Source organism: Saimiri boliviensis, chromosome 8 (assembly GCF_048565385.1).
Source record: "Saimiri boliviensis isolate mSaiBol1 chromosome 8, mSaiBol1.pri, whole genome shotgun sequence".
NCBI lineage: Eukaryota > Metazoa > Chordata > Mammalia > Primates > Cebidae > Saimiri > Saimiri boliviensis.
In genome coordinates this window covers 75,481,954-75,506,940 of record NC_133456.1, presented here as the reverse complement: position 1 = coordinate 75,506,940, position 24,987 = coordinate 75,481,954, and the positions used below count along the sequence as shown (strand labels likewise).

General features: G+C 41.7%; 1 long non-coding RNA gene across 1 annotated transcript; it reads right to left on the bottom strand.

The window, feature by feature from the left end:
- Nucleotides 1-1,318: 1,318 nt before the first annotated feature.
- LOC141585411 (uncharacterized) lies at nt 1,319-13,078 on the bottom strand. Its single transcript, XR_012518858.1, has 4 exons — nt 10,431-13,078; nt 5,254-5,373; nt 4,939-5,022; nt 1,319-4,856 (listed from the first exon to the last, which is right to left on the bottom strand). It is a non-coding gene; the product is annotated as an uncharacterized LOC141585411 (long non-coding RNA).
- Nucleotides 13,079-24,987: the final 11,909 nt, after the last annotated feature.

Sequence of the window (24,987 nt, the reverse complement as noted above, 5' to 3'; positions counted from 1 at the left end):
ATGGCTCATTTACAAAGACTCTCTTTGGGATACCCAATGATTTTTAAGAGTGTAAAAGGATGCAGAGACCAAAGTTTGAGACTCACTAGTTTAAAAGGTAGAAATAATGGCTGAGTGTGGTGTCTCAAACCTGTAATGCCAACATTTTGAGAGGCTGAGGCGGAAGGATCACTTGAGGCCATGAGTTTGAGACAGCCTGGGCAACATAACGAAATCACCAGATCACTATACTCAAAATTGTTTTTTAATTAGTCAGGCCTGGTGGCACACACCTGTAGTCTTAGCTACTCCAGAGGCTGAGGCAAGAGGGTCACTTGAGCTTAGGAGTTCAAGCCTGCAGTGAGCTATGACTACACTACTGCACTCCGGCTTGAGTAACAGACTGAGACCAACCTCTGGGGAAAAAAAATAAAAGTAGAAATAAAAGAATTTGGCAAGTGGTTGGTGGAGTTGAGGGAGGGCATTCTTGGTTCAGTCTTAGGAATTATTCTCCTGATTGGGTTATGTCAAAAAGAACTGGCTTTACGGGAGATGACATGTTCAACCTTAAAAATGATCAGTTTAGGTTGCCAGAAGGACACTCTGATAGAGCCAATAATTAGCCAAAGATCCATGGGTTTGGAGTGTAACTGTCTGAATATATAAAATTCACATAGCTTCAGTAACTAAATCCCCAGTAAAGGAGACAATTACTAAGGTAGAGAACCAAGTGAGAACAGTGCTCAGGGTTATGTCAATATGAAGGCATAGCAAGACAGCTGGCTAGAAACCAATCTACGGGTCTGAAAAAGAGTACTCAGTGGGAAGATAAACTCCACAGGGGATGATGTCACACAAACCAAATAAGGCTGAATTTTTAGGAAGGAGGGGTTAATATCAGCAAATATTGTAAAGATACCAACTGCATCATCTCTGCCTGGCTGGGAGCAGTTTTAGAGCGGATGAGAGAAGTCATGGAGGAAGCAGGTATGATCTGCTCTTGAAGTAATGAGCTTGAATTGGGCAGACATTCATTCTTTATTGATTTATTTATTTAGAGACAGAGTCTCACTGTTGCCCAAGCTGGCGTGTGCAGTAATGTAATCTCAGCTCACTGCAACCTTCACCTCCCTAGTTCAAGCAATTCTCCTAGGTAGCTGGCATTACAGGTGTTTGCCACCATGCCCAGCCAATTTTTTTGTATGTATGTACATACAGATAGATAGATAGAAAGATAGATAGATAGATTGATTGATTGATTGATTGATTGATTGATTGATTTTTAGTAGAGACAGAGTTTTGCCATGTTGGCCAGGCTGGTCTCAAACTTGACCTCAGGTGATCTGCCTGCCTCAGCCTCCCAAAGTGCTGGGATTACAGGCGTGAGCCACCGCACCGGGCCACACATCAATAATTTAAAACACTGCCTGGCAAGCGGAAAGTGCTCAGCCAACTACTGTTAATGCTGAGACTGAAGGGAAGGGAGAAATGCTGGCATCCATAGCCCATCCCCATTCCTAGGTGGAAGGACAAAGCGGAGCCAGCTCCTGCCTGGCATGCCACCCTTTCCTGAAGTAGTTACAAGAAGCAGGTGGTCCTGCTGGGGTTTAAGGAAGATGGTATAACTCTAAAGTATAAAATGGGGCACAAACACAAACTGTTTTCTTTTTGAGTCACTGTCTTCAACCACCCTCCTTCAGATCCCCCTCTCTAGCTTTTACAATATAGTTTAAAACTTCAAACTCACTTACAGAGACTGGAGCTGGAATCCCGATGACAACCAGCACTTCCAGCGAGGGGTGGACAGGAGAGAAGGGCAAGGGGCGAATGTCACTCTCTAACCATCCACTGTCGTGATCCTCTCTGCGGTCACTGTGACTCTCTGGCTGGCCGTCTTTCCCTCAGGGTAGGAGGCATTTAAGTGCCGGGTTTGCCAGGGGCTCAGGTGAGAACTCTCCTGGGTGCTCCCAGATGGGAGGTCCACCTGCGCTCTCCTCCCGCCTCCACTGCTCCCAAACCAATAGTCTGCCCCTCTGCTGAACGGCCTGGCCCAGTGCGCAGCCTTCCAGTGTGAGATGCCACAACCCACGTCCTCAGGAAACTCTGCCATCTGCCTTGACTGTCCTCCATCACTCTGCCGTCCCCCTTTCTCCCCAGACTTGGGATGTGGTGGCAGGTGTTTGTGACGGTTGGTGAGAGCATCGGGGCAGTTCTGCTACTCTTATTAAGCCCCAGGAGGATGTCTGTGCCTAAGCTGGCAGCTCTCTTTAGAAGGGGAGAGTACTATTGCTTTCAGCTGATGGCTCTGGTACCTGGAGCCTATTGTTTTCAGCTGATGATTCTGGTACCTGGAGCAGTGGGAAAAGCCCCCTCAGCCTGTTAGGTAGCAATAGTGAGAAGTGGGAAAGGGGCTGGCTGAGCCCAGAGCTTAGAGAGAGAAGCTTACAGCAAACCAAGGCCAGATCTCAAGGCAATGATAATTCAAATTAAGTCATTTGGGGGCCTGATCCTGAGGTTTAAAAGGAGTCTTTGAAAGGTTTTATGGAAGAGAATGGCATGATCAGATATGGGTTTCAGAAAGATCAGTCGAGTGGAAGACAAGAAGAATTAAAAGACTACAAAATGACTCAGGGGAAATACATTAAAGGCCTACATCGGGATATGATGGAGAAGAGAATAGAGTCACAGTAAAGTTGCACGTTGTCTCCGACAGGCCTGCTGGAGCTGAGCGTCGCTGGCCCCTCTGTGCACAGCGCTGTGCTTTGCCCACCAGTTAGAACATCTCTTCCTCGGATGGTGCCCCAGAGTTGATGTGGGTTAGGCTTGGCCAAAGATACCTCTTCTTTCTGTATCAGCAGCTGCGCCTAACTCATTGTCATAGGGTGGGTTTTCCAACAGACATTAAAAGGGAGTTTAGGGACTCAAAATGTTTATTAAGGATCAGCACCCCTGAAAGGGAAGGGAAGAAGCAGGATCAGGCCCAGGGACGAGTTGAACTGTGATGCAGGCCTGACAAAATGCTCGGGAGCCTGCAGTGGAGGTGGGGAGTGAGGATTTCCTGTCAGTATCTCAGATCGGCTCCCCACTTCGCTCACCAGATGCAGGCTGCCCAAGGAGGGTCATGACTGCGTGTGAGGCCACTTTACAGCTGAGGCAAAGCGCAAAAGAGCTGAGCCCTAGAGTCCCTGCCGCTGAGTGGCAAGCCCTCCCTTCTAGGGTAATGTAGACAAGGCATCTTACTCCTGTCCTGCTCTCACCTCTGGACCTCTGGTCAGGCCTGCTCCCCCAGCCTGCCTCACCCACCTCTGCAGCACCTAGGGCCCAGGTAGCTTTTCGAGAATCGCTTTGGAGAAGGAAGCAGGAAGAACCTTAGACTTTGGAAATGCTATTTATCTGTGATTGTAGCCCCGGGCATCCATAATTAGGAGGGTGAGTTTACTTCTGAAGAAATTGTGTAATGCCTTCCCTGCTGAAACATAATTGGGGATTTCTGCTCTTATAGATTGTATGTGATTCCCTCTCTGCATTAAATAACCTAAAATCAAGAATGCTAATCATCAAGAAAATAAGGACTTCTGGAGCTTTGGACACCCCTCACTCACCCAGATTTGGGGTTAACATTGACCAGGCCTGTCCTTGTCCAGAAAAACTTGAATTAAATGGAAATGGGGTTTGAGGAGCAATTTCTGTTAGTCTACAATTCTCCCTGAGGCTTATCTTTAGAATCCAAGGAGTCCAGCCCATTTCTAGGTGCCTAGCAGGAGCACCATTGATATTCGCTGAAAGAAACTTTTTTATTTTTTGAGATAGAGTATCGCTCTGTCACCCAGGCTGGAGTGCAGTGGTGCGATCTCAGCTCACTGAAACCTCTGCCTCCTGGGATCAAGTGATTCTCCTTCCTCAGCCTCCCAAGTAGCTGGAATTACAGGTACCCACCGCCTCATCCAGCTAATTTTGGGATTTCTGCAAAATTATGGTGTTTCACCATGTTGGCCAGGCTGGTCTCGAACTCCTGACATCAGGTGATCTGCCTGTCTCAGCCTCCCAAAGTGCTGGGATTACAGGCGTGAGACACCGTGCCTGACCTAGAAACTTGACTTCAGGAAACTGATTCTGCCATGAACCTTACCTGAGATGAGCTCAGCTCTCAGCCACCCCACCATGTCATTAAACTCCTCTAAAAAGGAGAAAGCAGATTTTATTCTTAGAAAAGTGTATAGGCAGGCAGTTATAGACACAGACAAGGATGGAGGGACAGAGGATCTTCCCAAAGGGTAGTTTCTAACCTCAGTGTGTGATAGAAAGTCATAAATTGTGGTCGGGCGGCAGTGGCTCAAGCCCGTAATTCCAGCACTCTGTGAGACCAAGGCGGGTGGATCACTTGAGGTCAGGAGTTAGAGACCAGCCAGGCCAACAGGACGAAATCCCATCTCTACTAAAAATACAAAACTTAGCTGGGCTTGGTGGCACGCGCCTGTGGTCCCCGCTACTCAGGAGGCTGACGCACTAGAATCACTAGATGGAGAGAGGGTCAAAAAATATTCAGCTGGATTTGAAAAAGAAATTCTCTTAAATTTCTGTCTCAAAAAAAAAATTGTGCAATAGCCCTGGGGTTCTTCCTTACTTGTTGGTATCCCTGAGCTAGTTACTTGTCACTACTGAGCCTTCATTTGTAGAATGAGCGTATCTGTAGTACCGAAATCACAATGTCTGTGAGAATCGATGAGCTAACAGGTAAGTGCCTAAAGGGAGGCCTGATGCTTGAGGCGGTGACTCTGGTTGTTGTTCATCGTAATAAATGGAGACCTGAGTTTCACCACAGAGGAGAGATGTCAGGAGAGAAGCAGCAGTGAAGCCTGGGACTCAGAGCTTCTTTCCTTGGGCACAAAAAAATACACATTGTTATCAGGCATTCATTCGTTCGGTTGGTCATTCAGCCAATCTTGATGGAGTACGTACTGTGTGCCGGGCACAATTCCAGGTGCTTGGGATTCACCTGTGAACAACATAGGCAAAGATTCCTGACCTCGTGGAGTTGACATTCTAGTGGAGAAGACAAACAAGAAATATAAACAGTATGTTAGAAGGTGATGAGTGCAATAGAAAAATAACCAAGAAGTGGCCTGGTACGGTGGCTCATGCCTGTAATCCTAGCACTTTGGGAGGCCAAGGCAGGTGGATCACGAGGTCAGGAGTTCGAGACCAGCCTGGTCGACATGGTGAAACCTCATCTTTACTAAAATACAAAAATTAGCCGGGTGTGGTTGCACACACCTGTAATCCCAGCTACTTGGGAGGCCGAGGCAGGAGAATCGCTGAACCTGGGAGGCGGAGGTGGCAGTGAGCCCAAGATCTCACCACTGCACTCCAGCCTGCGACACAGCAAGACTCCATCTAAAAAAAAAGAGAAGAAGAAGAAAGTGAAAAATAACCAAGAAGTACGCATGAACTGGATTGGGACTAAGGAGAGGAAGTGGGGTGGAGAGAGGAGGGCTGGTTGCAAATGCAAATACAATGGCCAAGGTAGGTAAGTGTCCTTGAGGAAGTGAGACTGAGCAAAATCTTAAAGGAAGTGAAGTCCGCTGGACACCTGGGGGATAGCAGCCCCAGAGCTAGAGTGGAGACCTCAGGCAGCACCCTGCCTGGTGCAGTCTCTCCAGGAACCCCAGGAGGTCAGGGTGGCCGGGTGAGTGAGGAAGGGGCCAAAGAGCATGAACAGGTCACTGAGCATCCATAAAAGAAATTTCCACTGCTGTTCTGTACAGTTGGTATAAAGGAATCTTCCAGGATAGATGACGTAGTTTTATGTGAAACAAGTCTCAGCAGGCTGTTGCTGGGGTTGCACAAAACAAATGCCTTCCTAGGTGAGAGAAACACAAAAGGGTACAGATCCAGGCTTATTTTAATAAGTAAATCATTAATCTTTAGCAAAGAAAATAAAAGAAGGAATGTTTAAAATACAGAGCAAAGAAAAGTATTGAGACTTTAAATTTTCCCTTTATTTTTACCGAATTAAATTTCAAAATAGATATTGCGTGCATAGCATAGAAACTTCAAAATACAAAAGCGTAGGAAGTGTGTCTCCCCCTCAACTGTTCACTGGCCCAACAGTTCCCCTCTGACAGGAGCAATGTGGTCACCACGGGTTGTCAGCCCCTCACAGGCATCTGCAAGAGTGTGTGTGGACCGTATTGTTACAGGTAGAACTGTGGTCCCCTTCCTCCCCCCAAGTTCGTATGTTGAAATCTCAACCTCCAGAACCTCAGAATATACTTGAGGTACGTTTAGACATAACAGTCTTTAAAAAAAAAAAAACCAAAAAACAAAAAACAAAAAAAACAGCCGGGCGCAGTGGCTCAAGCCTGTAATCCCAGCACTTTGGGAGGCCGAGGCGGGTGGATCACGAGGTCAAGAGATAGAGACCATCCTGGTCAACATGGTGAAACCCCGTCTCTACTAAAAATACAAAACATTAGCTGGGCATGGTGGTGCGTGCCTGTAATCCCAGCTACTCAGGAGGCTGAGGCAGGAGAATTGCCTGAACCCAGGAGGAGGAGGTTGCAGTGAGCCGAGATCGTGCCATTGCACTCCAGCCTGGGTAACAAGAGCGAAACTCCGTCTCCAAAAAAAAAAAAAAAAAAAAAGTGAGGGTATTAGGGCAGGCTCCAATCTGACTAGTACCCAGTATGGTGGCTTGTGCCTGTAATCCCCCCACTTTGGGAGGCTAAGGCAGGCAGATCACCTGAGGTTAGGAGTTCAAGACCAGCCTGGCCAAAATGGTGAAACCCTGCCTCTAGTAAAAATACAAAAATTAGCTGGATGTGGTGGCACATGCCTGTAATCCTGGCTGCTTGAGAGGCTGAAGCAGGAGAATTACTTGAACCTGGAGGCGGAGGTTGCAGTGAGCCAAGATCGCGCCACTGCACTCCAGCCTGGGTGACAGCGAGACTCTATCTCAAAAAATATATACATTATAGGACATAGACGCACACAGAAGGAAGGCCATGTGAAGACACAGGGAGAAGACAGTCATCAACACACCAAGGAGAGAGGCCTCAGAAAAAACCAACCCTGCTGACCACTCAATCTCAAATGTCTTTCATCCAGAATTGTGAGAAATAAATTTCTCTTCTTAAGCCACATAGTCTATGGTATTTTGTTACAGCAGCCCTAGCTAAGGCTTCAAAAGTGTATATCTTCACTTTTTGTTCACTTGGGTGAAATATATATATCCCTTAATATCCCTTCACCCAAAGATACACATAAGTCTATACATACATATACACTTATGTATATCTTTGGGTGAAATATATATATATCCCCTAATATTCACAACTTTTAATATACTGTAAATTCTATCATGCACTTTGATTTCTCTCATTTTAAACTACATCTTAGAGATCATCCCAAGTCAGTCAGTACACATAAAGCTCCTTTATTCTTTTTAAAGACTGCAGCATATTCCATTGTGTGAATGATTTTGACCTTTCTTTATTCATGAATTTCAAGTTGTTTACAAAATTTGCTATTACAAAAAAATGCTACAGTGAGTAACCTTGCCTACATGTCATTAAATAGACGTGTACACATATGAGTAAAGGATTATCAGAACAGCTTGGCTAAAAATAAATGGATTTAAAATTTTGACAAATATTGCCAATTGCCTCTCAAAAAATTTATACCAATTTACCCTCCCACCAGCAAATATTTCTGGTTTTGTTGAGACAATATCTTGTTCTGTCACCCAGGCTGAAGGGCAGTGGCACAATCTCGGCTCACTGCAGCTTTGACTTCACACACTCAAGCAATCCTCCTACATCAGCCTTCTGAGTAGCTGGGAATATAGGCATGTGCCACCAAGCTCTGCTAATTTTTGTATTTTTTGTAGAAACATGGTTTTGTCTTGTTGCCCAGGCTGGTCTCAAACTCCTGAGCTCAAGAAATCTGCCTGCCTCAGCCTCTCCCAAAGTGCTGGGCTTACAGGCACGAGCCACCACACCTGGCCAAATATTTCTGTTTCTCCGTAACATTACCAATATGTCGCTTCATAAAACTTTTTTATTATTACCAATAAAGTTGATGAAAAATAGTATGTTGTACTTATTGTAGACAAGGCTGAGTGACTTTTCACGTGTTTAAGTTTTTCATCTAACTTGAGGATTGAAATTCTGGCATTTTTCGTCTTCCACCCTGCATGGAAGTCTGGCTAGCATAACCACTAACCTGGCCCTAGCAGTGTGCTACTCTGTAGTATTTGATGTTTTATCTTCCTGCTAAACACAGTATTGACTATTCTTTTTTTATTTTTTATTTTTGAGATGAAGTTGGGCTCTGTGGTCCAGGCTGGAGTGCAGTGGCACAATCTCGGCTCACTGCAACCTCCATTTTCTGGGTTCTCCTGTCTCAGCCTCCCGAGTAACTGGGGCTACAGGTGCACACCACCATACCTGGCTAATTTTTGTATTTTAGTAAAGACAGGATTTCACCACGTTGGTCAGTCTTGTCTTGAACTCCTGGCCTCGAGATCCACCTGCCTCAGCCTCCCAAAGTGCTGGGATTATAGGCGTGAACCACTGTGCCCGGCCTTAGTACTGGCTATTCGTTAATACCACAGTGTACTTCTTCTGGCTTCTCCACAGTTAAAATCATCATCACCATGGTTGTTACTGAGAAAGTCACAGTCTAGCACATTTAGCAGATGTATGAACAAATATTTGCAATTTCCTATCTACCTGGTGAAGCTCAGGAAGGTTTTAAAGTGGAGGTGGTACTTGAAGTATGGATAAAAATGAGCCAGGTAAGAAGCCACACTAGGCAGATAAAATGGCATAAAATTCAGAGCATTACATATTTGGAACATCAAGTAGTCTGGTAGGACATTGAATGGAAAGTGGGAAAGAATGTAGTTGGCAGCCTCAGCCTCCTTACAAAGGTCTGTAAATGGCAGTGATCACAGCTGCTTCTAGCATATAAGCTCAGGCTTTGCTCCAGCACCCATGAGCATGACCTACCCCTGTTCCTCTCTGGACTTCCCTCTTTTCAAGCATGTGGTCTCGCAAAGGGAGGTACAATAATTCATGACCTAATTCTCTCTTATGGACATTTAGGCTGTTAAACAAACATCACTACAATGGACAACCTTGTATATTTATGTATAACATCAAGATTATTATATTTTTTGTGTCATTACATGTTTTGATTGATCAGGTCACTGTTGAATTGACCCCAAGCTGGCCAGGCCTTCCTGAGAAAGAACAACTTCTATTCATTGCCTCTTAGATTCCATTACCTCCCTTCATCTTGACACAATTTTCAATTTAAGAAGTTAATTCCAGGCTGGGTGCAGTGGCTCACGCCTATAATCCTAGCACTTTGGGAGGCCGAAGCCAGTGGCTCACTTAAGGTCAGGAGTTCAAGACCAGCCTGGCCAACATGGTGAAACTTCATCTCTACTAAAAATACAAAAATTAGCCAAGGGTGGTGGCACATGCCTGTAGTCCCAGCTACATGGGAGACTGAGACAGGAGAATCGCTTGAACCCGGGAGGCAGAGGTTACAGTGAGCCAAGATTGCGCCATTGACCTCTAGCCTTGGCATCTCCAAAAAATAAAAGAAGAAGAAGTTTATTTCTCACATCTTCCTCAACCTCAAGCCTCCCAGATTTGTCCTGTGCAGAGTGGGCAGCATCTCCCTCTTAGTGAGTAAAAATGGAAATGTGGCTGAGATGGTCATTGGTACCTTTTCCTTTCCTCTCTGAGTTTTTGTGCTGAAGTTAGGATCTGAAGGGTTCTCCCTGGGCTCTTATAAAGGTGGACATATTATCCTGAGCCCCCAAGGACTTGTCCTGCCCTCTGGGTTTAGTGTATGTTAGAAAATAGCCCCTTTCGTCTGCTATTTCACAGAAGTGACTAAGGTATGTCCATTCAGGTTACTTTGCTGTACTGTAGATTCTTGTCACTGGAGAAGGTAACATTGAATGTTTCATCTAGTGACTGAAGATGTCAGGTCTATTCAGTGTCACCAGTAACTGACATTTTGTACGTACCAACAACTCCCCTTGTAGATCCTACTATAAAGTCACTCCTCCAATATGAGCCTCACTTTTTCATTTGTAAAATGAGATGGTTGGACAAGAAGATTTCTGAAGTCCCTACAGTACTTGAGGGTATAATAATGAATGGACTAAGCCAAATGGATGAATAAGCATATTACTTAGGAACAATTTTCTTATGATTTACCCGGAAATCAGAGATATAAATTGATGAAATGTTCCGCAATTTATCACCTCAATAACAGCTCAGGGCCACAGTGAAAAAAAGTGTCCCAAGGATATTATGAGTAACTATGACAATAATGACAGTACAAGGGGACTTTAAGGAGGTAGCTATTGAAGCAGGCAGAGGTGGCCAGGAAAGGGAGGCCTCAATCTATTTACAAAGAAGAAATCTTACCCTGAATCCTCTCTCACGTTACATCTGCAAGGTTTCAGGTTTCCTGCACTCTCTTCTTTAGTATCCTGTCCCTAAATCACTCTGTACGTGTTTGAATTGTCCGTCTCTTTTCACCCTTCCCCCTGCTTGATGACTCTTCATTCCTACCCGTCTCTGCCCATGACTGGGCTAGAATTCACATTCATACACTACCGCAATGATATAAATAGAAGTAGTAGCAGTTCCAAGGAGGAACTGGCAATGTCAACATCTGACTGGAAGAGATAAGGGTCTGATGGGGAGACTGTAGGCACCGGCACAGTCCTGTGGGGAGAGAGAGCATGATGGTGCATATTCACATTGATGGCACCATACTTCCTGTTAAAAACAAACAGTACTTTTAGAAACAAAGCCCTCAAGAAGACGCATTTAGGACAAAACAATAAATTACCGAAGGGGATGGAATTCTGATTCTCATGAATTCTGCTATATACATATATATACATAAATATGTATATATGCAAAGAAACATATATATTTTTTTCCTTAGAAACTCAGAGGGTATTATGCTATGTATAATCTGTAATCTTTTGGAATTTACTCTTTTCATTTATATTACTGCAAGTCACTACAGTTCATTCATTTTGACTCCTGTATAATATTTAATTGGATAAATTTCACTAAGTTTATACTGTCCTTTATCCCACTGAGAGATATTTGGATTCTTCAAATGTCTGCTATTATGAGGAATGCTGCTATGAACATCCATATATATCATTGTGGCTTTTGTTCATGTCCAACTATCTTGGGCATTTACCTGCAAGAGGAGCTTCTCCGTCATATAGAGTGTGTGAATGTTCAACTTTAGGACAACCCATATTCCAAAGTGACTGCACAAATTTATATTTTCACTAGCAGTGTGAAAAAGATCCTTAAGATCTACACCTCTTTCTCCATGTTCATTATTACACTTTAAAATTTTTACCAAGCAGATGATCAGGGACTAATTTTTACTTTCAAGTTGTTGGTTTAAGGACTACCCTCCTTGGGAAGCATGAACTGACACCCTTGATTCCCAGGAGTAGTAGGCTTGTGTTAGAAATTCTCAGGAGACTCTTTTCTTTGTCCTTCACCCAGACACAAGCTAAAATAAATGAGTTGCCTTGGTTTTTTCTAGGATGGGGTGGGAGCAGCATTGCTTTCTCGTCTACTCTTATTATGTTCTTAATTCTCACTTCATCAGGGCACAAGTTCTTTACTCGTGCTGTGTTAAAAGCTGTGGCCTGGGTTACTGAGGCCAAGGCCCCAAGACAGCCTTACTGTGGGCTCACGATGATTGCTCTGGCTACCTCTCTCTCTATTTTTGGCCCCTGGTGATTTTCTTCACTTTTCTGTTAGTTCACCTGTGCATTTAAAAAAATGTTAACTATATTTTATTCAACTCTTTCAGAGGTTTTGAAGAGAGAACTACTTCAGATTGTCTAGTATGATGTCATTTCCTTGTTTCAATGCTGCCAGTGCACATACTCCCCAGAACGCAGGAATTCCTGGAGGTTTGCTCTCCATCCCCACACTGAGGAGTTTGTGCTGGGTTGGTGGCTCTGTATCTGGGCCTCTGTCCTATGGAGAGGGAATCTGCTCCATAGACAGCCCCATGAGTCACTCTCAAGTTCATTCTTAGTGTGCTCAGGACAGTGACCCTGGGGCCCAGTCTGTGTCCACTCATCATCAGTAATAGGAGCCCCTTACCCACGCAGGCCCTTCTGATTTGAGAACTGGGTGAATAATCATCCATAATGATTGAAATTGGAAGTTACTAATTAAGTCTGTGCTAGTGGGTCAGTAAGGAGTGGTTGTGGTCTGAGAAACTATGTGTTTCTCAGGGTGGGAGAACAGGAAGCTGTCTACTTGGGAATTCATATGAAATTGCAAGGAACTCTTTTGCAAAGAATCAAAACATTAAGTTACAGTATCAAGACAGAGTAGCACTGACAAAAGGACAGATATATAGATCAATGGAATAGAACCGAGAGTCTAGAAATAATTCTCACATTTAGAGTTAATTGATTTTCAGCAAAAGTACTAAGACAATTCAATAAAGCATGCTGAAACAATTGGATAGGTACATGCAAAAGAGTGAAGTTGGACTCTTACCTAACGCCATACCCAAAAGTTAACTCAAAATGGATTAAAGACCTAAACATAAGAGGTGAAACCATAAAACTGATAGCAGGCTGGAAGTGGTGGCTCAAGTCTGTAATCCCAGCACTTTGGGAGGCTGAGGTGAGCAGACGGCTTGAGCCCAAGAGTTTGAGACCAGTCTGGGCAACATGGCAAAACCCTGTCTCTACAAAAGATACAAAAATTAGCTGGGCATAGTGACACACACCTGTAGGCTGAGGCAGGACGATTGCTTGAGCTTGGGAAGCAAAGGTCGAAGTGAGCCGTGATCATGCCATTGCACTCCAGCCTGGGAGACAGAGCAAGACTCTGTCTTGAAAAGTAAATAAACAAATAACAGCAAAAATCTAAATCGGTGCTTCTACAAGGAAGATACACAAGTGGTCAGTAACCACAGAAATAATGCTCAACATCATTATTAGTTCTTGAAGAACTGCAAACCAAAACCACAATGAAATACCATTTCACAACCACTAGGATGTGGGTGTGAAAAGACAAACAATAGGAAATGTTGATGGGAAAGTAGAGAAACTGGAACTTTCGTGCACTGATGCCAGGAAGGCAAAATGGTACAATGCCTGGGTGACAGAGTGGGAAATCTGTCACACACACACAAAAAAAGTTTGAAATAGTGTCTTGTGACTTTGGAAAACAGCCTGGTAGTTCTTCGAAATATTAAACATAGTTACCATTCCTAGGTATATATACCCAAAGAAATGAAAATATATGTGTACACAAATGTTCTTAACAGCATTATTCACAACAGCCCCAAAGTGAAAACAACACAAATGTCCATCAACTAATGAATGGGTGGATGAAATTTTGTACAGTAGTGCTTCTTCTTATCTGCAGTTTCACCTTCTGCAGTTTCAGTTACCTACCATAGATTGTAGTGGGAAAATGTAAAATGACAAATTCCAAAAATAAACAATTTATAAGTTTTAAATTGTGCAGGCCAGGTACAGTGGCCCACTCCTGTAATCCCAGCACTTTGCGGGGCCAAAGCAGACAGATCACTTGAGGCCCAGAGTTCAAAACCAGCTTAGCCAACATGGCGAAACCTCATCTCTACAAAATACAGAAAAATTAGCCAGGCATGGTGGCACATGCCTGTGGTCCCAGCTACTTGCGGGGCTGAGGTGGGAGGATTGCTTGAGCCTGGGAGGCAGGGTTTGCAGTGAGCAGGGATTGAGCCACTGCACTCCAGCCTGGGTGACAGAGTGGAAACTCTGTCTCAAAAAAAAAAAAAAATGAAATCATGTCTTATTCTGAGTAGCATGATAAAAATCTTATGTCATTTCTCTCTGTCCTTCCCAGGAAGTGAACCATTCCTTTGTCCTGTGCATTCATGCTGGCTAAGCCACCTGCCCATTAGTCACCTAGTAACTTATCAGATTGACAGTTGCAGTATCACAGTGCTTGCATTCAAGTCACCCATATTTTTCTTGATAATGGCCCCAAAGCACAAAAGCAGTGATGCTGGCATATTTTTATAAATTGTTCTATTTAGTTATTGTTATTATTCTCTTACTGAGCCTAATTTATTTTTATGTTGTCTCATAATTTACAAATTAAACTTTATCATGTATAGGAAAAAACATAGTATATATGGGATTTGATGCTATCTGTGGTTTGAAGCATCCACTGGAGAACTTGGAACATATGCCCCCCAGATAAAAGGAAGCTACTGTGATCCACATAAGGGAATATTAAGCAATTGACAAAAATAAAGTACTGATGAATGCTATAAAAATGGATGAAACTTCAAAACATTATATTAAGTGAAAGAAGCCAGCTGTGAAACATCATAGTGTAATGCATTACAGGAAATATCCAGGCTAGGCAATCTATAGGAACAGAAACTAGATTAGCTTAGCGTAAGACTAGAAGATTTCAAAAGAAATGAGGAATGACTGCTAATAGGTATGAGGTTTCCTTTTGGGATGATAAAATTAGCCTAAAAGTGGTTGTAGTGATGTTTTCACACTTCTGTGAAACCCAAAAGTATTGAATGGCAGGAGAGGGAACTTATTTTAATGGGTGAATTGTATAGTATGTCAATTATATTTCAACAGGGCTGTTAAAAAGAATAAAAAGATGACTATGACATGATTCTTGCTTTGGAAGAGCACTACACAGGCATTTGAATCCTCTGTATCTCTGTAAAAATTTCACCCATTCAAAAGTGGGTGAAGGACATGAACAGACACTTTTCAAAAGAAGACATATATGAGGCCAACAAACATATGAAAAAATGCTCATCATCACTGGTCATTAGAGAAATGCAGATCAAAACTACATTGAGATACCATCTCACACCAGTTAAAATGATGATCATCAAAAAATCTGGAGACAACAGATGCTGGAGAGGATGTGGAGAAATAGGAACACTTTTACACTGTTGATGGGAGTGTAAAGTAGTTCAACCATTGTGGAAGACAGTGTGGCGATTCCTCAAGGACCTAGAAATAGAAATTCCATTTGACCCAGCAATCCCATTACTGGGTAAATATCCAAAGGATTATAAATCATTCTATTACAAAGACATATGCATATGTATGTTCATTTCAGCACTGTTTATAATAGCAAAGACCTGGAAACAACCCAAATGCCCATTGACGATAGACTGGGCAAGGAAAATGTGGCACATATACACCATGGAATACTATGCAGCCATAAAAAAACACGTCTTTTGTAGAGACAAGGATGAATCTGGAAACCATCATCCTCAGCAAACTGACACAAGGACAGAAAATCAAACACCACATGTTCTCATTCATAGGCGAGTGTTGAACAGTGAGAACACGTGGACACAGGGAGGGGAGCATCACAAACTAGGGTCTGTTGGGGGGGGCTAAAGAGGGGCAGTGGGGGATAGGGAGGTTGGGGAGGGATAACATGGGGAGAAATGTCAGACATAGGTGACAAGGGGGTGGAGGAACTAAACTACATTGCCATGTGTGTACCTATGCAACAATTCTACATGATCTGCACATGTATCCCAGAATCTAAAGTATAATAAAAAATATATTTTAAAAAAATTCTGAATCGTTTTACTGTCTTCCAATAAAAGAGGAAACAGCTGGTACAGAAGAGAATCAATAGAAACATCCCCTTAAATAGGAAAAGGATTACAAAATAAAAGTTTCACCAATATTCAATACAACAGGGGCTAGAGATTAACATCAGCTCTATATATACTGTTTTTTTGCACATAATTGCATATGGTTGCACATACTTAAGTTGACTAAAAATTACAGCTAGGCTGGGCACAGTGGCTTATGCCTGTAATCCCAGCACTTTGGAAGGCTGAAGTGGGCAGATCACTTGAGAGATCGCCTGGTAGAGTTCGAGATCATCCTGGCCAACATGGTGAAACCCTGATTCTACCAAAAATACAAAAATTAGCTGGGCATGCTTGCACACTCCTGTAATTCCAGCTACTGGGAGGCTGAGGCACAAGAATTGCTTGAACCCAGGAGGCAGAGGTTGCAGTGAGCCGAGATTGCACCACTGCACTCCAGCCTGGGTGACAGAGACTCTGTCTCAAAAAAATCTGTTTTAATTGTAAAAAATTATGTCCAGGTCAGTGATTCTCAAACTTTAGTATGCTTACCTGAAAAGCTTTTAAAAACTCATATGACTGGGCTCTACCCCAGAAACTTCCGATTCAATAGGTTTAGGATAGATGCCAAAATATTTGCATTTCTAGAAAGTTCCCATGCTGATGCTGCTAGTCTGAGAATCACTTGGAAAACTACTGACTTGGGCATTTTCTTTTTATTTGGTTTTCCTTTTTTTTTTTTTAATTATACTTTAAGTTCTAAGATACATGTGCAGAAGATGCAGGTTTGTTACATAGGTATACACGTGCTGTAGTGGTTTGCTGCACCCATCAACCTGTCATCTAGCTACATTAGGTATTTCTCCTAATGCTATCCTTCTCCTAGCCTCCCACCCTCTGACAGGCCCCGGTGTATAATGTTTCCCTCCCTGTGTCCATGTGTTCTCATTGTTCAACTACTACTTATGAGTTAGAACATGCAACGTTTGGTTTTCTGTTCCTGTGTTAGTTTGCTGAGAATCATCATTTCCAGCTTCATTCAAGTCCCTGGAAAGGACATGAACTCATCCTTTCTCATGGCAGCAAAGTATTACGTGGTGTATATGTGCCACATTTACTTTATCCAGTCTATCATTGATGGGTATTTAGGTCTTCGCTATTGTGAATAGCGCTGCAATGAACGTTTAAGTCTGCTGAAGCCGCGCCCACAGCCACCCCTTCCCCCGGGTGCTCTGTCTCAGGGAGATGGGAGTTTTATTTATAAACCCCCGAATGGGGTTGCCGCCTTTCTTTCAGAAATGCGCTGCCCAGAGAGGAGGAATCTAGAGAGGCAGTCTGGCTACAGCGGCTTTGCCAAGCTGCGGTAGGCTCCACCCAGTTCGAACTTCCTGGTGGCTTTGTTTACAGTGTGGGGGAGAAATCTCCTACTCAAGCCTCAGTAACGGTGGACAACCCTCTCCCCACCAAGCTCAAATGTCCAGGTCGACTTCAGACTGCTGTGCTGGCAGCGAGAGTTTCAAGTCAGTGGATCTTAGCTTGCTGGGCTCTGTGGGGGTGGGATCTGCTGAGCTAGACCACTTGGCTCCCTGGCTTCAGCCCCCTTTCCAGGGAAGTCAATGGTTCTGTCTTGCTGGAATTCCAGGTGCCACTGGAGCATTAAAAAAAAACTCCTGCGGCTACCTTGGTGTCTGCCCAAATGGCCGCCCAGTCTTGTACTTGAAACACAGGGCCCCGTTGGTGTAGGCACCCGAGGGAATCTCCTGTTCTGTGAGTTATAAAGACCATGGAAAAAGCATAGTGTCTGAGAGGGAGTGCACCATTCCTCAGTGCAGGGTCCCCCACAGCTTCCCTTGGCTAGGGGAGGGAATTGCTTGACTCCTTACACTTCCCCTGTGAGGCTAGACCCCACCCTGCTTCGGCTCGCCCTCCATGGACTGCACCTGCTGCTAATCAGTCCCAATGAGACGAGATGGGTACCTCAGTTGGAAATGCAGAAATCACCCACCTTCTGCATTGATCTCACTGGGAGCTGCAGACGAGAGCTGTTCCTATTCTGACATCTTGCCAGCCACCTGACTCAGGTTTTTTCAAGATGTCATTCTCAGGCCGGGCGCGGTGGCTCAAGCCTGTAATCCCAGCACTTTGGGAGGCCGAGGCGGGTGGATCACGAGGTCCAGAGATCAAGACCATCCTGGTCAACATGGTGAAACCCCGTCTCTACTAAAAATACAAAAAATTAGCTGGGCATGGTGGTGTGTGCCTGTAATCCCAGCTACTCAGGAGGCTGAGGCAGGAGAATTGCCTGATCCCAGGAGGCGGAGGTTGCAGTGAGCCAAGATCGCGCCATTGCACTCCAGCCTGGGTAACAAGAGTGAAACGCCATCTCAAAAAAAAAAAAAAAAGATGTCATTCTCAGTTCATCTTCCTCTTGTTAGGTTAAAAAAGTCCTCTAGATGTTGATAAAGTCAAGGTGCACCAGACAGGCTTGCTGAACATGGTGGCTAACACCCTGGTACTCATAGAGGGCAAACCAGATGCATCAGGGCCTCTTCCGCTTGTTAAAACTACTTCTTACCCCGTTGTTACTTCCTATTACAACAGTAGCCTGTACAATTTTGTTCATTCTGCCTCATGTTGCAACGACGAAGATTCTTTCTAGAATATCTTTTTTTCTATTGGTGCTTATTGAGAGTGGAGGAAAATAGTGAAAGCCATCACCCCTAATCACAAGGCATCAAAGCCTAGTTTTAGGGGAATGTTTCTCAGCAAGATTTCCTTGAGGAGAAATCAAAGGCTTGGTCAGCACCTAACTTCACCTCTGAAATCTTACCTCACATCTGCAAATCATTCTCTCTCTCACTCACTCTCACTATACCTTTCTCTCTTCTCATTTCTGTTATGTTTGTCTCCTTTCTACCAATCTGTTGAAACTGTGTAGGCCTCCGTGGCTGTACCCCATTGTTGAATACCTAAACTATTTTCACAGGCATCCTAGGGTCTAGCACCCTACTGGTCCAATGCTAAATTAGTGCTATAACCACCACTTTTCCATGCTAATACCTAAGCTCTTTGTTTTACCCTCTCAATCTTCCACCAGACTAGAGAGGAGCAGTCACCACGCTGCAGGTTTAGAGTACAATTGAAACCAACTTGTCTTTTTTTAGTCCATATTTAATCCTATTGCAAGAGATACTTGGTGCTGCCAATTCCAGAACTGTTTGTGTGTTTTGGGAAACATATATAATACTTGTTTGCATTTTCCCTGCTGGCTTAAGAGTAACTTTTCCAGTCTGCTAAATCAGTAGCATTTAGTTATGCCTAAAAGCTGTTATTGCTCCTGTCTACTCTTCTTCATTTGCTTTTGTGCAAACATTTATGCCATTAAAAAAATTTACTGTTGTTTTAGTGGAATTTGGAGAAAGAGCAGAGGCAAATGAATGTGTTAATTTCAGCATCTTTATCAAAAGTCTTGCAACTTTCCTCCTAAAGAGAGTGTGTGTGTATGTGTGTGTGTGTGTAATGATTGTGAGATTCATCAGGCTGATGCTTGTGGCTTTAGGTAATTCAATATCACTGTTTTACAGTATTCTATTGTTTGATTATATAAAACTTTATTCATTTTTTTTGACACACATTGGGGTTGTTTCCAAGTTTTGGTCTTACAAAAAAATTTGCTTAAAAATTATTATGTGTGTCTCCTTGTACACCTGCATGAGAGTTTCTCTTAAAAGGAAGGAAGAATGAATTAGAAACTATAAGCCTCTTCAGTTCTACCAGATAATATGAATTTCCAAAGTAGTTAGATAAACTTACACTCTTACCAGCAATTAATAATGACTTTGCACATCCATTAGCCCTTGATATTATCAGATTTTTAAAATTTTGCCAACCTAGTGGGTTTAAAATAGTATCTCACTTCCAAAAGAACAAGGGATAATTAGTGGATGCCAAAAGTATTGCTTGTAAAATGCAAAAAGTGTAATGCCAAAAATAAAAAGCATCACTGCAATGGAGAGCTCTGTCTGTCACCACCTTAGCTGAGTGACCAAATTTGGCATCACTAACAATGAGACTATCTGGCATTAGGGGTCCCCTGATGAAATGCAATATTAACTATTGTAGATTTACCTATGGAATAATTCTTGTCAAAAATTGCAACCTGAATCAATCAAGCTCTAGGAGAAGCTTCCACTTCACAAGAAGTAAAGGGGATCAAGTAACGAGTTGAATGATACTATGAGGAACCAGACAAATCCAGAATATAGGACTTTGCACATCTGGCACGGTGACTTTAGAAAATCAGTATTATAAGGGAGGAAGGTAACTGTGTTAGATTAAATGAGACTAAAAGGACAAAACAAAACATATTTCTTGACTGAATCCTAACTGGGATGTAAGAGAAATTTGGAGCCTGGGAAAGTTCTTTTATGCAGATATAAAAAATGTAATAATAGATGCTGATAAATTTAATAGTTATGATAAATATAATTATAAATTTAATAGTTTACCCCAGTGTATGTGTATATTGTTAAAATGTCACCATATTTGCTTTAATAATGGTTAAACCTAGACAATGCAGAATGGATATAAAGGGAATAATTTTATGGTTCTATTTTTATGTCTGTTTGAAATTCTTAGTTAAATATCATAATATTAGAAAAGTGTATCTCAGGCCGGGCACTGTGGCTCATGCCTGTAATCCCAGCACTTTCAGAGGCCGAGGCAGGTGGATCACCTGAGGTCAGGAGTTCGAGACCTACCTGGCCAACATGGTGAAACCCTGTCTCTACTAAAATACAAAAATTTGGTGTGGCAGTATGTGCCTGTAATTCCAGCTACTTGAGAGGCTGAGGCAAGAGAATTGCTTGAACTCAGGAGGCAAAGGTTCCAGTGAGCCGAGATTATGCCATTGCACTCCAAGCTGGGCAATAGAGCCAGACTTCATTTCAAAAAAAAAAGAAAGAAAGAAAAGAAAAAGAAAAATGTATCTCATTTTGGTTTTTTGTTGTGGTAAAACATACATGACATAAAAATTAATATTTTAACCACTCAAGTGTTCAGTGGCATTAAGTACACTCACATTGTTGTGTACCTCATTGTGTTTTTAATCGAGTTTATTGAAGTATAATTTACATACAATAAAATACACACACTTTAAGTATATGAGGCAGTAAGCTTTGAAAAGTGTAAACTCCCATTTGCATCAAAATATAGATTTCCTTCATGTTCCTTTACAGCTAATTCCTCCTCACCACCACCACCTTATGTAGCAACCACTGATCTTATTTCCATCATTATACATTTATTCTGCCCAATCTACACCACTGTATATAAAGAGAATCATACAGTATTTACAATTCTGAATTTAGCTTTCTTTCACTCAATGTAACATTTTTTCAATTGCTCTATACGATACTATTTCAAATACCAGAAATTTTGTCCTTTTAATTGCTGAATGGGTGAATACAACAATTTGTTTACTATTTGCCTATCGATGAAGGTTTGTTTTGTTTTTAGAGGCTACTGCGAGTTGTGAATAAACCCACTATGAATATTCATGTACAACTTTTTTTGCAGACAGATGTTTTCATTTCTCTGGGTTGGGTGATAAATGTGTAACTTTATAAGGAACTATCAAATTGCTTTTCTATAGTGGTTGGCTATTTTACATTTCTAACAACAAAGTAAGAGAGTTCCAGTGGCTCCATGTTTTCACCAATACTTGGCATAATCAGACTTTTTAATTTTAGTCATTCTAGTGCTTATGAAGGGCTATTCATGATTTTAATTTACATTTTCCTAATGATTCATTATTTTGAACATATTTTTATTAACTCTTTGACATTTATGTATCTTTATTCATGTTTCTCTTTTTAAAAATATAGTTATTTGTCTTTTTATTACTGAGTTCTTAGTGTTCTAAAGTGTAGTCTAATTCTGGATTCTCTTATCTATTGATCTATATGGCTATTCTCTGCCAATACCATGCACTCTTGATTTCTGTAGCCACATTATTGAAATTAGGTAGTGTTAAGTCTCCCAACTTGATTCTCTTTTTCCCCAAAATTGCTTTGGCTACTCTAGATCTTCTGCTTTTCCAAATAAATTTTAAAATGAGCTTGTGAAATTCTACCAAAAAGACTGGTGGGAATTGGACATGGATTAAATTGAATCTATAAATCAATTTGTGAAGAATTGATATCCTAGTAATATTGAAACTTCCAGTCCATAAGCATGATATATTTTCAGTTACTTTGATTTTTTAAAATATCAGCATGTTTAATAGTTTTCAATGTAGATTTTTTAAATAGTTTGATGTCACTATAAAGTGAATTTTTGGACGGTATCTTATTGCGGTTTTAGTTTTAATTACCTAAATTACTTATAAGAATAGCCATCTTTTTGCATATTAATGACCAATCATGTATCTTTTGATATGTTTATTTAATTTTTATATGACTGTTTTTTAATTCTTTATGTTTTCTGAATGCTAATTTTTTTACCGGTAATATGTGGTACAAATAACTTCCCCCTATTTGTGTGTTATCTCTTTCACTTTCTTGAGAAGTATTTTCTGATATTTAAGTCTTTAACTTAATTCCAGGTCTTTCTTGGAATTAACTTCTTTGTGTGGAGCAAGGAAGGAATTCAACTTCATGGTTTAAAAAATCTGTAGAGTCAATAATCCCAGCATCAGTAATTAAATTATCTATAATTTTCCCACTGATCTGTTAAGCAGCCTTCATTATGAATTATTTTACATGAATATATAAAATAAAATTCTCATGTGTTCACGAATTCCTGTCTGTTTCTATTTATTTTTTACTTTTTGTCCATGAACTAAACTCCATTGTCTTAATTACTATGGCTTTAGAATAAGTCTCATTATCCAGAAGGACAAACTCTCTCTTCATGTTCTTTATTTAGAAAAATTTGGCTTTTCTCAGCCCTTTCATCTTTCATAAAAGTGTTAGAATCAGCCTGGAAAATTCCATGAAAACTTCATTGGGACTTTAATTAAAATGGCATTGACTCTACAGATTAACTTAGGGGGTGGGGGAATGACTTATTTATATTAATGAGTTTTTCTGTCCATAAACTATGTCTCACTTTCAAACTTATCTTTTGATATCCATCAAGCCACCCAATAGCTGCCCAGTAAAGAAAGAAAAGGAGGAATGGATGATTTGAGAGACCGTAAAAACCTTTTTAAAATTTTTTTCCTTTAGTCAAAACCAATTTAAACAAAACAAAGGTTTTGTTCAGTATGTGTGTGTGTGTGTGTGTGTGTGTGTGTGTGTGACAGAGTCTTGCTCTGTCACCCAGGGTGGAGTGCAGTGGTGCAATCTCGGTTCACTGCAAACTCTGCCTCCTGGGTTCAAGCAATTCTCCTGTCTCAGCCTCCCAAGTAACTGGATTACAGGCACGAGTCACCACGCCCAGCTAATTTTTGTATCCTTAGTAGAGACAGGGTTTCACCATGTTGGCCAGGCTGGTCTTGAACTCTTGGTCTTGTTATCCTGCCTGCCTCAGCCTCCCAAAGTACTGGGATTACAGTCGTGAGCCACAGTGCCTGGCCCCAATGTGTTTAGTAACCAAGAAAACTGACAGAATCACTTTTACTTCTATTGTTACAGAAAAGGATGCAAGTAAAGTGTTCATCTTAACCCCATGAAAAATTGAGTTTTACATATTTTAATACATTGCAGCCTTAAGAAAAGATGAGTAAACTTACTGCTTAATATTTACATCAACTAACACAATTTGAATTCATCATCAGTTGTCCTACTAGACACTGACTTTTGATACATAATATAAAAAATGTTTTTATTTATTTTATTTTAGAGACAGAGTCTCACTCTGTCACCCAGGCTGAAGTTCAGTGATGTAATTATAACTCACTCCAGCCTCAAACTCCTGGGCTCAAAAGATCTTCCCACACCAGCCTCCTAAGTAGCTGGGGGTAGCATGTACCACTGTGTTTAGCAAATAATATGAACACTGTAACAGAAACATTTTTTGAAAAATACACTTGACATATCAAAAAACAAGCTATTGTTACAATCTGACTGTATCCCCCCAAAGGTATGTGTTGGAAACTCAATCCTCAATACAACAGTGTGGGGAGGTAGGGTCTTTTGGAAGGTATTTAAGTCATGAGGCTCTTCCCTAATGAATTTATAAATGCCATTATTTTAAAAAGCTTGTTTGACCATGTTTCCTCTCTTCTGCTCTTCTGCCATGTGAGAGCACCACATTCCTTCCGTCTGAAGGATGCAGCATGCAAGGCACCATCTTGGAGGCAGAAACCAGCCCCTCAGCGGATGCCAGTACCTTGATCTTGGACTGTTCTTTATAAATTACACAGTCTCAGATATTCTACTATCAGAGCATAAAATAGACTAAGACAGCTATCAAATTTATATCACTAGAAGAAAACTCTTCCTTTAATAAAATTGTCAGTGGCTCAGGATAAAATTACCGGTTCTATAAAGGAAATAGTAGAAATGCATTCACTTTGAAGCAGTTTTATCCTGCAAACTTGGATATAAGCACTATACTAATTAGAAGCTACCTGACACTCTTAAATGAGAAACATTGATTTCTAATCTTAGTTAACTTTCATGGAGAGGTTTATGTCTGTCAGTGTCTCCTATCACGACACACAGCCCAGTGGAGAGGGAAGGGATAGCAGGCTGTGTGCCCTGGATATGCTACACCCTTCAAATTCTTCAACTTTCCATATACCAGACTTCAAATTCTCTCACCACAGCCAGCCTTGCTGATTTCTCCTGCTTGATTTCATGTCTGATCTCTGGAAGATTTTGCTCAGAAACAGAAATCCTTCAGAAAGTGCTGATTTGGAGGGAAAACAGGAATAAGGAAAGGATGTTTACCCAATCGAGGAGGAAGCCAGACTCGGTGATAAGCTGACAAAGGGAAGTGCTACGTCTGGATAACCTGGCCAACTGACTCTGCTGTTTGCACTTCCTGCCCTTTTCTGAGAAACCATAGTTGATCTGAACATTTGCTTGGATAGGCTGAAAAGTAAATCAGAAATATTATCATAATTGGAGAACCAGGTTCTTACTGGTTGCGATCAACCCCTGAAAGCTCTTCATCAAAAGGCATCCACCAGCCTCAGAAGACATTTTCATAAGGCTCGTAGTTACATCAGTTCTAAGGACCTCACCCCTGACTATTCACAGCATCATCCCTCGGCATACAGATAGTCCTTTGTTAAGATAACTCACAGAACAGCATGGAAATCTAAGATGACAAAACAAATGCACTAAAAACCACTGATTCTCAATACAAAGGTAGCATCCAAAG